General features: G+C 51.8%; 1 long non-coding RNA gene across 3 annotated transcripts; it reads left to right on the forward strand.

Annotated features, from left to right (window-relative positions):
• Positions 1–370: 370 nt before the first annotated feature.
• LOC126501372 (uncharacterized) lies at positions 371–12,217 on the forward strand. Of its 3 annotated transcripts, XR_007591657.1 has the most exons (6): positions 371–947; positions 1,329–1,432; positions 1,890–2,139; positions 5,442–5,547; positions 6,890–7,051; positions 9,249–12,217. It is a non-coding gene; the product is annotated as an uncharacterized lncRNA (long non-coding RNA). The 3 variants fall into 3 exon arrangements; XR_007591656.1 differs by lacking the exon at positions 1,329–1,432 and having other exon boundaries at positions 375–947; XR_007591658.1 differs by lacking the exons at positions 1,329–1,432; positions 5,442–5,547 and having other exon boundaries at positions 380–947.
• Positions 12,218–12,519: the final 302 nt, after the last annotated feature.

Consider the following 12,519-nt stretch of genomic DNA (forward strand, 5'->3'; position numbering starts at 1 on the left):
TCTCAGCACCTGCAAGCATGAGTCTCAAGGGGACTAAGGTAATAATTTAGTGATAGACCTTTGCCTTGAATGCACAAAGCCCCGGCTTTAAAACCCAGTGTCAATTAGTAAATAAAAAGGAAAGAAAAGGCAGAGTTCAACTTAGCTTTTTCACACTGGACACAAATTTCAAAACAGATTTTATAGAGCTTGAACATGAGCATGCCAGTCTCTCTGCCCGGGCATGAATGTATCTTTGTCCTTGACAGAGTCAGGCCAACGATGCCACCTGGAAGGCGTGGCCACCTGGCCTTTGTGTCAGACCTGACTCTTCAAGAGCTAGACAGTGTCTGGAGGATGTCTGTGCCCAGGACGTGCACAGGGAAGGTGCTTTGAGTGCAGTGTTAGACACATTAGGGTTGGAAGAAGCGAACAGAAGCGGGACTGAGGTCTGGCCATGTGAAAGGTGTCTCGGCAAGCCAGTGGCTTTGGCAAAGTAGCGTTGGCAAGGAGAAAGAAGCTTAGCTGTGCTGGACTGTCTCAGACACTGGTAAATATACGCATGCAAATTGTGGGCCTGTGTTAACGGTTCAGAGTTCCCTTCCCCGGAAAGTCCACTACCAGGTTTCGTCTCCTCCTTTCCCTATGTCATCAGCCACCTACCCAGGGCTAGCAGGGCTGTCAGTACCCACTACACACTGTGCCTCTGTGAAACTTGCTCTCCTGGGGATAGAGTGAAGACAGGTCGGAGAGGTGCGCGACCCCGAACTAGTTGCCGGCAGCACAGCGCGGAACCATATTAAATGCCTGCATGGGCACTTGAATCTCTGCCTGCATCCAGACCCAGAGACTAACTAACCATTTCCTGTGGAGCTGCAAAGAGCTGCTGACTCAGTGCCCTCTCAGGGCCCACGTGGCCTTGCATGACTGAAGTATCCTGACAGTGACAGCGCTTTCTCATACAGGCCGTAAGTAGATAACAGCCCCTCTTCTCCTGCTCACCAGTCACTGAGGGCCAAAGGTTCAGGCTTCCTCACCGGTCCTCCTCATGTGGGCTCCCTCTGGCTCAGGGTTTCTCTCTCTCTCTCTCTCTCTCTCTCTCTCTCTCTCTCTCTCTCTCACACACACACACACACACACACACACACACACACACACACACACTTTGGAGCCTGTCCTGGAACTAGCTCTTGTAGACTAGGCTGGCCTCGAACTCACAGAGATCCACCTGCCTCTGCCTCCCCAGTGCTAGGATTAAAGGCGTATACCACCACCGCCTGGCCAGGGTCCCCTCTCTAACTCCTCCCCAGCCCTGCCTCTTGTTGATGATGAATGCTCCCCTCTGCTAGGCTCAGTCACTGGGCTCACAAGCTTTGTCTGGCCTCAAGCCTGTGGCCTACTGTGCGACGCTTCCCTGGCCCTTTCTACGGAGCTCCCATCCACCTCCACAGTGGTACGTTTTTTCCAATTCCAGTTCATATGTGTTTGTTTGTTTTGTTTTTCCTTTGACAAATATTTGCTATTAGGGTATGTGCTCCACACCTATAATTCCAGCATCCAGGAAGCTAAGATAGGAGAATAGTGAGTTTGAGGCCAGACTGGTTAGCAAATCTTGAAGGAACCTCAATTAACCTCCATAGCAACGGTCTGTATGCAACAATTTCTTTCTCATTTAACAATTGATGTAGAGAGGGCCACCCCACTATGGGTGGTGCCACCCTCGGGCAGGTGATCCTGGGTTGTATTAAAAAGCAAGCTGAGCAAGCTGTAGGGAGCAAGCCAGTGTGCAGCCTTCCTCCACGATCTCTGCTCCAGTTCCTGCCTCTGGATTCCTGCCTTGAGTTTCTGTCCAGATGTCTTTTCATGATGGATTGCAAGTTGTAAAACAAAATGATCCCGTTTCTCCCCAGGTTGTTTTTGGTCTTGATGATTATCACAGCAGCAGGAAGCAGACTAGGCGACCTCGGAGTGCTCTTCTGCGTGGAAGGTACTTGTGAACCAGAGCTGAGCCCTGGTTGGCCTAGTTCCCGGAATGGCGAAAGGACTGCACATGCAGGAGCGAGAGTCCCAGGACACTTTGATGTCTCTGGCTTGTGGCAGGAGGCCCTGGTTGAGCAATTAACTCCAAGAAAAGAATAAACAGATGTGCATGTAACCAGGGTAAATCATTCCTTCTGGTGCCCATGTGGGCTCGGTGGAGCCTTCTGTGAGGTCTGAGGGGAATCCTTGTCAGGAAGACTAGAGGAGACAATGGAGGGTCCCAAAGAAGGAAACCTTGAGCACAGTCTCCACTATGGACAGGGGTTTGCCTGGAGCTCTCTAGACTTGGTTACAGCCTTGGGCACAGTCTCCACTATGGACAGGGGTTTGCCTGGGAGCTCTCTAGACTTGGTTACAGCCTTGGGCACAGTCTCCACTATGGACAGGGGTTTGCCTGGAGCTCTCTAGACTTGGTTACAGCCTTGGGCACAGTCTCCACTATGGACAGGGGTTTGCCTGGAGCTCTCTAGACTTGGTTACAGCCTTGGGCACAGTCTCCACTATGGACAGGGGTTTGCCTGGAGCTCTCTAGACTTGGCTAGTGATCTCTCCCATGCCGTGCACAAGGCAGACCTAGTTGCCCACTGGAGAAGAAGGCATGTCATGATGTCCATCTCTTCCCAGGGCGATGCTTGCAAGCTTCCGCCAGGTGCACAAGTCCCTGTCTTCACAGGTGCTCAAAAAAATCAATGAAACTGGGTCCTCTAAAACTGTATGCCGGTATGTCTCTAGACTCAGTCACAGGCAAGTATGACTTGAGCGCCGTGCTGGGTCCCACAGGGGGCTGGGCACTTTCACATGCACCATTATACGACAGCCTCACTGGCCTCATTATCTTCCAAGGAACTGGGCTATTTTCAAGTCGGTTTTGGATTCACCCACCCATCTCAATAGCCAGTTCTCCACCCAAGGACATTGCCTAGCCTGGCTCCTCTTCCAATGCTGTGGGTGTGAGTAGAGCCTCCCTCGTGCTGGACAAGTGTTGCTGAGTGACAACCTCAGCTGTCTTAACCACCCTTCTAGTGTCAAAGGCCCTTTCTTCCAGAAAACCTGCCAGGCCTGTCTTTCACCATTATGTAGTCCTTTACCCCCTTGCTTAGGCCTTTGGCCCACATTCCTGTCCATAGTTATAGCTACTGCATACCTGGCTCTGTACCAATCTTACAGGCCCTAGGTCCTCCTCACCCTGAACCCGTACCTAATGAATACGCAATAGTAGCAGCGCTCTGGCCAGGCCTCTCCGAAAACTAAGACAAGAAATTAGGGCTGGGGCTGCAGGAAGACACCATCAGAGGAAGGACAGTAAAGTTGCTTGAGATGGGAACGGTGTGTAGTTAGAGACCAGCACTCCAGGGAAGGACTCCGGAGCAGAAGGGAACTTCACGTGGGAGATGTCTGTGATTTCAACTTCCACACTAACCAGAGACCCTGGAGGTTGCCCCCAGCCTGGAGAAGACCTTGCTTGCTTCCCCTGGAAGCTAGCATGAGATTGCTTCAGTTGAAATACTCCACCACCCCCCTCCCCACTGTGCACTGGGAGAAGGCTGTTCCCAAGGGCAAGCTGGTCAGCTGATTCCTAGGATTCCTGAGGTCAATGGGGGAGTTGGGCTTTTTTGGTTACTCTGTGTTTTACTAGAGACACACTGGTCATTTTTGTGCAATCATACCCAGCACCCATCGCTTCCAGTCACAGAGTGTTCTGGGCATACCCTCCTCTCTGGCCTTGGAGACTGCTGCTCAGAACAGAGGATGCACCCAGAGGTGTGCAGTGCATGGACCCTGGAGATGAGCCTCTCACAGACCTAGATCACAGATCACAGAGAGCAGGGGTGTCCTCTGCTGCCTGGACTCTAGCTGGGACTACCTACATGATTCTCGTTTGTCTAGGTTCAGGACTCTCATGAAAGCATACCCTCACCCCTGCTGCTTATTCTGTCTCGAATTCAGAGCCCATATATGCCAATCATGGTGGGGACCAAAGAACGTGAAGACCATGGGGCTCTCTAGGAGCTTGTGGTAGAGCCAATGATGGCAGCAGAGCAGGCATTCCATCTGACAGAAGGGACTAGCTCCTAAGGCTACTGGGTGCTGCTGCCTCGAGGTAAGAAATGGTCATGAAGACAGGCAGTGGTGGCACACGCCTTTAATCCCAGCACTCAGGAGGCAGAGGCAGAAGGATCTCTGTGAGTTCGAGGCCAGCCTGGTCTACAAGAGCTAGTTCCAGGACAGACTCCAAGGCTACAGAGAAATCAAAAAAGAAAAAAAGAAATGGTCATGGTGTGGAGGAAGGCTGAGCCTAGGGAGAGTCTTGGAGGTGTGACGGTTTAGGAACTGATTACAATAGGGCCTAAAAGGATGGGTAGATACAGGAGGCAAAGAAAAGTGTATCTTCAGGCCTCTTCTAGCACACATAGGATCTCTCCAAGAACTATACAGCAAGCAAGGAACCCATGTAGTAGAGTGTAAGAGCATTGGGAAGAGGATACCCCGTGGTTGTGGACACATATGATCCCCAAAGACTATGCAGCAAGCAAGGGACCCACCTTATAGAGTGTAAGAACATTGGAAAACACATGGTTGTGTCTCCACAGTTCCAAGCATGATGTTCTGCTTTGCCTTCTCCTGGGCCAAGCCCTGCCCCAGTGGCCATAGCCTTCGCATGACACCATCAACTGTGCCTTCAGTCCTGTCACCCGCCCTTCTTGAAGCTCAGAATGTCCCTCAGCAAGGACAGTGACCCAGCCTGGAGGGTTAGATTCATCACATGCCTCCCATGTTCCAGCACAGAGAAAAGAACGGAGAATCTGAGGCCCACGCCACATGTGTTTGACTCCCTGATGCATTTGGGCAGTTCATTCCTTATCAGTTCCCAGCCCAGTCTCTTGACTTGGGGGGTGTAGGAGGGCTGGGACCACCTTGCGACTGCTGGTGAGATTTGAGGATATTTAAGGATCCAGGCATGGTGGTACCTCCTTTTCACAATTCCAGCACTCAGGAGGCTGAGGCAGGAGGATCAGGCATTCAAAGGCATACCAGGTTGCAAAATGACACTCTGTCTAAAAACAACAGAGTATTAGACTCAGGAGCCAACTACCTGTCCATCAGCCTGCCAGGCAATCAATGCTCACTAAATGCTCGCTTCCCTTGTTCCTCCTTCCTGTGGTTTCCACTGTAGAGGCCTCTGACCGCAGCTACCTGAAGAGCTGAGGTCTGTGTCGGTTGCATGACCAGTTTGAGCTGAGAAAACACATCTCAGATGCTCACCTCTGTGCCCACCCTGAGTAGAAGCACAGAAGAAATGGAAGTCCAGATGGCTAAGAAACAAGGAGAGGCACTGTGATAAGGGAGGGGGGGTACTGTTTGATTCCACCTAATCCCCAGCCTCTTGGGAGTGACTTTATGCTCCACCTCCCTCAACACAGGCTGACCATTGCAGACTGGCCACATTGGCAAGCTGGTGACTGTGCTCTGGAGGTGTCTGAAGCCATCCCCAGGAAACCTTGAACTAGGATAGCCTCCCTCTCGGCTGTAAGTGCAGAGATCGGATCCGGGTCAAGAATCAGTGGGCGTATGCAAAGGCCTGGGCAAAGACTGGCATGTTGGGGCTCATGCAGCTGGGCAGGCTGGTGGGCATGAAGGGCGTGAACAGAGAGCAGCCATGCAGCAGGCCTCCAGATGGGTGGAGGCCACCTTCAGAACCCCAGTCACCCAGCGATGAGTCTGCAGGAATTTTTGAGGCACTTGGGATCATTTCTTAGCAACAGCAGGGCCCTGGCACATGGACCCCAGGCAGTCTAGGTAGCAACAGGGCTACCAGTCCTATGTGTTCAGTGTGTTGTGGCTGTGTGAGAGGCCCAGCTAGATCACAGCTTTGGCCTCTTGGTATACTTCACATCACAGGAATGATGGGGACTCTGATTTGGAGAACAGGGATCCTCTGAACGAAAGGAGAGCAACACAGACTTACACAGAGCTCCCCGGCTCTGCTACCCTATCCCCAACCCATGCTCCAATACCCCACCTTGCCAAGCTTTTGTCTTTCCAGCAGGGACTGGGTCAAATCTCACCAGAGACTGAGACCAGTCCTGGGCAGAGCAGAGAGACACATGCTCAGGCCGTCCCCAGCTCTCCTTGGCAAGCCGAGCTCCCCTTTGTCTCTGATTTGCATAGAAGTTGGAAAGAACACAGAGAGTTCCCGGGTATCCTTCACCCACCTTCTGCTAATGCGAATATCTTACATAACCAGGCACATTTGGCAAAGCGAGAGATCAGCGCTAGAGTGACATTGTCGCCTCAGCTGCAGGCTGCGCGCTCCATGCTCCTTCCCCGCTCGGCTCCAACTCTGTTTCCACTTGGTACTTAGTGATCGGCTCACACCCCATTCTCAGTCCTTCCCCGTGTCTCACGACCTTGGCAATTCTCCTTCTCTCTCCCTGCCCCCTCTCTCACTCCAGAATCTCTTACAGGCCAATCCAGTCCCAAACTTTTAATGTAGCCACGGTTGACCTTGAAATTCTGATCCTCCCAACTCAAAGTCCTGAGTGTTGGAATCAGAGGCAGAAGTCATTATGCCCAGTTTATAGGGAGCTAGGACTCGAACCCGAGGCTTCTTCATGCCTGCTAGGCAACTGGCTACAATCTCAGTCTCCTTGTTTCATTATATAAAGTACAGTGTATATAGCATAGCCACCAAAGGGAGGCGGTTAGAAGACATATCTTTGCTGTTTTGCCCTTTTGTTACTAATTTGCTGGCATTCCTCTGCAACCCTAATGTTGTGCAACCAGCACCACCATTTCCAAAGCGGTTTCATGGTCCCCACAGAAACTCTGTACTCATTAAGCAATGGTTCTGCCTTCCTCTCCTTTCCAGGTCCTTTAAGAGATTCGGAGGGGTTATTACCTCGACCTTTTGACCAAGAGAAAGGGCTCATTTCTGGCCAGAATCAGTCTAAGATTTCACATTGCTCAACTGTCGGGGGACTCCCGCCTGGGCGCTCACACTCCACTAATAGCAGAACGAGTGATTTCTAAGGTAAAAACCATAGAAATTTCATCTGAGCCCTGTTTCTCTAGGAATTGTTCTGGTTACGTGTGTGTGTGTGTGTGTGTGTGTGTGTGTGTGTGTGAGAGAGAGAGAGAGAGAGAGAGAGAGAGAGAGAGAGAGAGAGAGAGAGAAGGCCAGAAGGCACCCTTTGCCTGTCTTTTCTCAGATGCCAACCACCTTGAGTTCATTTGTTTGGGGCCTCTGTTTATTTGTTTGGAATTTGGTTTTAGTGAAATTGTTTCATTTTGAAAACAGTCTCTCACTGGCCTAGAGTTCTGTCTCCAAGTAGAAGAGGGGGGCTGACCAGTGAACCCAAGAAATCTAACTACTGCTTCCTCCTTTTCAGCTCTGGCTCACATGTGCCACCAGGCCAGGTCTATTTCCCATGAATCTGGGGGATCAGACTCAAGCTTTCATGCCTGCAAGGCAACCCTTCTCTAACCCATCATCCCCCTAATCCTCCACTTAGGCATTCTAATAAAGGTAGAGACTCCTCTTTCAACATAGTCCCTGACAGATAGCTCTGGCACTGGTCCAAAGCACCAGCTTTAACCCTTTTCTTCCTGGAGGCCGTAGGGCTTAGGGGCAGGCACTCTCCTTACCAGCCTCAGCCATGGTCTATAGCATCTACATGGCACTGTATCACTGCTACCATCCTGGCTTTGGATTGCCCTCCTCAGCAGGCAGGCCCCAACAGACAGGGACATATTGAATAGATAAAAGCCATCATGGCAAGTATGTGTGCCTAGGTCTCATGCTGTGCCTGAGATAGCATTGTGCCTGGCCTCCCGCCCCCACAATAGCAGCCCTTTGGACTCCCATCTGCAAGGTCTTCAATGCCACGGATTCGGATTCGGGGCATGCGGGACCCGACTGCCCGCTGCCAGAGTCCTGTCACTGGACTCCAGCCACCCGTCTAGACACTGATGCCCTCCAACTGGACATGCTTGCTGCTCGCCACAGCTGCAACCAGGCCCTCAAGCCCTGGCTCCAAATGTCTGGCCAGCCTTCTTCCTGTTGTCTGCTCCTCCCCCACCCTACTGGCTGTGTCTCCTTGTAGGTCAGGCCTCCTCCAGTCAGCCTATTAGCCCTCTGTGCCTGGCTCACCCCCTCCCCCTCAAGCTCTTTGGACGGGTTAAGAGTGAGCGGGAACCCAGGCCTGTTCTTGCTCAATCTTAGCAGAGGTTGCACTTACTATCTGATCTGCCATGGAGCTTCCCTCCAACCCTGCAAAGTCCTCCTCCACCCCAGGACTTCTGCCTTACAGTGTGTGTGTGTGTGTGTGTGTGTGTGTGTGTGAGAGAGAGAGAGAGAGAGAGAGAGAGAGAGAGAGAGAGAGAGAGAATACAAGGCTGTCTGTCTCCACTAGGAGTGGTTGACTGTCTAGACCCCTGGGGTTCCCCCCAGCCAGGCCAGGTACCCCTGAGGCTGGTTTGCCTGAGCAGCCCCTGTGATGGACAGTGGGAACACAGGTGAGGAAGGCTGAACTGGCCTTGAGCTGTTTGCTGCCTCTACTGCCTCAGATAGGGAGACAAGTATCACAGTCTGTCTCCCGAGTGCCATCCTCAGGGAGACCCTAGGTAGCCTTTACTTTGGGGCCACAGCTTTTAACCTCCTGTCTTTCTAAAGCTTCATCCTGAGCAAGGCATCTCAATGGTTCAGAGCACTGGCTTTGGAACCCCAGACCTGCCTATATTTTGCTGCTGTATAACCCAAAATACGTGAAACAGGTGTCCTATCCTTTTTCACACTTCTCCCCTGCACTCCCCCCGCTTTTTTTTTTTTTGAGACAGGATTTCACTGTGTAGCCCCTGGCTGTCCTGGAACTTGCTCTGTAGACTAGGCTGGCCTTGCACTTAGAGATTCTCCTGCCCCTGCCCCTGCCCCTGTCTCCTGAGTGCTGGCATTAAAGGGATGAAGCATGCACCACCTGGCCAGAGATAACTGGGGCCAGTGGGTAAAAGGGCTTGCCACAGAAAAACGCAGTAACCTGAGTTCAGTTCCCTGGAGCCCTTATACAAAGCCCGATGTGGTGACACACACCTGTAATCCTGTGCACAGTACAGGGCAGAAACAAGGGACCCTGCCTCAAAACAAAGTGGAAGGAGCACACCGACTCCCCAGAAATTATTCTCTCACCTCCACATGTAAGCAACATAAGATGACTGTACCCATTCTCTCACAGGCATGCACGATCCACCGATCAGTCATCACCTGGGAAGAAGAAACCTCTACGGAAGAATTCCCAGATCAGATCGGCCTATGACCATGTCTGAGAAAAGGTCCCAGCCCACTGTGGGAGGCACTGTTGTTCCTAGGCAAGCCTGGGGTTGTTTAACAAAGAGAGTGAGCCAGCCAGGGGGAGCAAGCCAAGAAGCAGGGCTCTTCTGTTGTCTCTGCTTCCATTCCTGTCTCAGGTCTCTGCCCTGATTTCCCATCATGTTGAGCTGTTTTCTGGAACTGCGAGATGAAATCGACCTTTTCTCCTCGTGTGGTCTATGGTTAAGGCATTTGATCGCAGCAACGGTGCTACATTAACCTCCTAGGTATTTCTCAGTCAAATCAGTTTCACAGTTAAGATAAACCAAATCATACTATCCTTGCCAAACTAGGGGAGAGCCGGCACAACAGGAATGAGCGCGGCCAGCCTGCTTTGTCCCCCCCACGTGCAATAGGTACCCCGCAAATGCTGTGCTCCTAGGCGACCTCCTCCAATTGGCTTCACTGGCCCGGCCCCCCTCGTACCCTTGATCTGCAAGAGACTTCTACAGCCCATCCCTTCCCAGGCAGGAGTGGCTCCTGCACAGAAATAGCTAGGACAGGCTTCAGTCTTGCAGACAGGACTCAGTTTCTCAGGGGTGGTTGGTTGGTTACCCCATGCAAACAGTAACCCAAGAGCAAGAGTCCAAGCCTGGGCTCTGTGCTTCCAGTGACCCACAGTTCCTCACTGCCTGACCTCACCCGTGGGAAGCACTCATTGAACAAATGCTGCAGATGACTTCTGCTGGCAGTGGGCTTGGAGCTATTTCTGAAGCAGCCAGTGTGGAGTGAGTGGCAGACATCTGACCATCGCTCTGACACCACAGAGTGGCCAGCCGGAGTCAGGAGTGGGCCTGAGCATTTCCAAATCAGCAACTGGGCCTTATGAGAGATGGCGTGGGTGTAAAGGGAAGCGGAGAAACAGATGCACAAAGAGAACTGTGGTCCCCAGCCAGAGGGGGAGACGGAAAGTGGGTGCGGCCAGGCACGCTGGCGCTGAAAGGAGCCAGGAGGCAGGAACCAAACGCTGTCCTGGGCTAGAAGGACAATACAAAGCAGGGCAGGGCCGAGGTGGGTGACCTCTCAGGTGCCCAGAAATCCTACTTCCTTTCACGGGGCATCTTAGCATTCCTCAGGACAGACAATGGAGGCTCCTGGCCAGGCAGCTTCAGAGAGCAGCGCGTGAACACACAGAAGGGATGTCCCTCTCTGTGAAGCTGGACCAGGGCTGGGCGGTGACCCTATCTTCTTGAGTGTGTGGGACAGCCCAGTCTATAACCACACCCTGGGGACAATGCGCACACAGTTCCAGGCAGAAGAGTGGGAGTTGACATCGCGCGACTGCCCACTGTGGATTCTGTGCCTGCTACTCAAATGTGTACTTTGCTAGCATGGTTTGTTCAACAAACATTTACTGGAGGCCGACTAAGCACCAGGGATGTAGCGATGAGCAGTGTAAACAAGGCCCTCGGTCCTCTCATTTATTCTTCTCTTGCCTCAGTCCATGGGGTCAGTGCTAGCGTTCCTGTCTTACAAACAAGGAAGCCAAACTGCAGAGAAATTGAGGAGGCAGACCTGAGGATTCCAACACAACCCTGGACAGTGGGTTTTTCCCTCTGGGATTTGTTAACACCTCTCAGGTCCCAAGAGTCCACGGGTCCCATCTGAAATCCTGAAGCCACCAAAGTGTAAGAGTCGCTGTTTCTTGCCATTTCTGGGGAGGTATGGGGTGGCACATAGCCTGGAGCCCAGCCTACCAACAAAGCCCTCACCTTCCAGGGTCCCATGCTTCAGCCCAGGTCCAGGTGGAGAAGTTCATTGCTCATTTTCTACAGGCCTGTGTGTGAGCCTGAAGAGCTACACTGGGCAGTTCTCTGGGTCCTCGTTAAACGGCAGGTGCTCTTTGCAGCTGAGAAAGCCGAAACTAAAAAGACATAGGAGTGGAGCTGTCTTAGTCAGGGTTTCTATTGTTGTGTTGAGAGACACCATGACCACGGCAACTCTTATAAAGAACACATTTAATTGCAGTGGGTTGCTTATAGTTTCAGAGGTTCCGTTCATTATCGTCATGGCAGGGACTGTGTGCAAGCAGACGGGGTGCTTCAGTAGTAGCTGAGAGTCCTACATCTTGCAGGCTACAGGAAGTCAACTGAGACACTGGGCAGTATCCTGCACATAGGAAACCTCCTAGCCTGCCCCCACAGTGACGCACTTCCTCCAACAAGGCCATACCCACTCCAACAAAGTCACATCTTTTTTAAAAAATATATATATATTTATTTATTCATTCATTTATTATTTATACAGTGTTCTGTTTGCATGTATGCCTGCAGGCCAGAAGGGAACAACAGATCTCATTACAGATGGTTGTGAGCCACCATGTGGTTGCTGGGAATTGAACTCAGGACCTCTGGAAGAGCAGCCAGTGCTCCTAACAGCAGAGCCATCTCTCCAGCCCAAGTCACATCTTCTAATAGTGCCACTCCCTATGAGCTTTTGGGAGCCAACCACATTCAAACTACTACAGGAGCTCCGCCTTGCGTGAGTGGGTACCAGGCCTTAGTGTTCCCTCTTAGCCACCATGCAATATGCCACTGTGTTCTGCTGCCTCACGGTCTCTGAATTCCTGGTCTGCCTCAGGTTATACATCTAAAGCTTGCTGTCCAGCCAGGTCAGCAATACTACCTTTTAGGGGTGTTCCCCTTATTCTAGAGAGGTAAGGGGGGCTTTCTTCCCCAGCATGAAGACTCTCAGTTGATTGGAAGAATAAGCAGGACCTGGGTTCTGGCATTCAGGGCTCTCAGATCCCCTGGTGGGTACAAGAGACCATTCCAAAGCCTGAACATCCCAGTAGCAAACCCCTAAGGGTGTCTGCTTCTCCCAGGTCCATCCCTCTTTGTCCTTACCCTCAGAAATAAAAGAAACAAAACCTTTCACCTGGCATGGGCTGGAGGAGGGTGTATTTCTGTTTTTGCTTTTTTTCTTTTCCCTCTTCCGAACACGAAGCAATACAAAACACGAACAAAAGGATGGGCGAGATCTCTATGCAGGTCCCTCACTCCAGTGTAAGAAGCAGTTCTGGTAAGGAATCGTTCTGGCGATAAACCCACAGCCTCCGCCCACATCAGCGGTCTGCCCCATCTCCTGGAGCCAAATGGTCTCCAGCTGTGCCAGCAGGGGTGGGAGTGGGTGAGGAG

The sequence above is a fragment of the Alexandromys fortis genome, unplaced genomic scaffold (assembly GCF_014885135.2).
Source record: "Alexandromys fortis isolate MF-2015 unplaced genomic scaffold, M_Fortis_MF-2015_v1.1 scaffold_30, whole genome shotgun sequence".
NCBI lineage: Eukaryota > Metazoa > Chordata > Mammalia > Rodentia > Cricetidae > Alexandromys > Alexandromys fortis.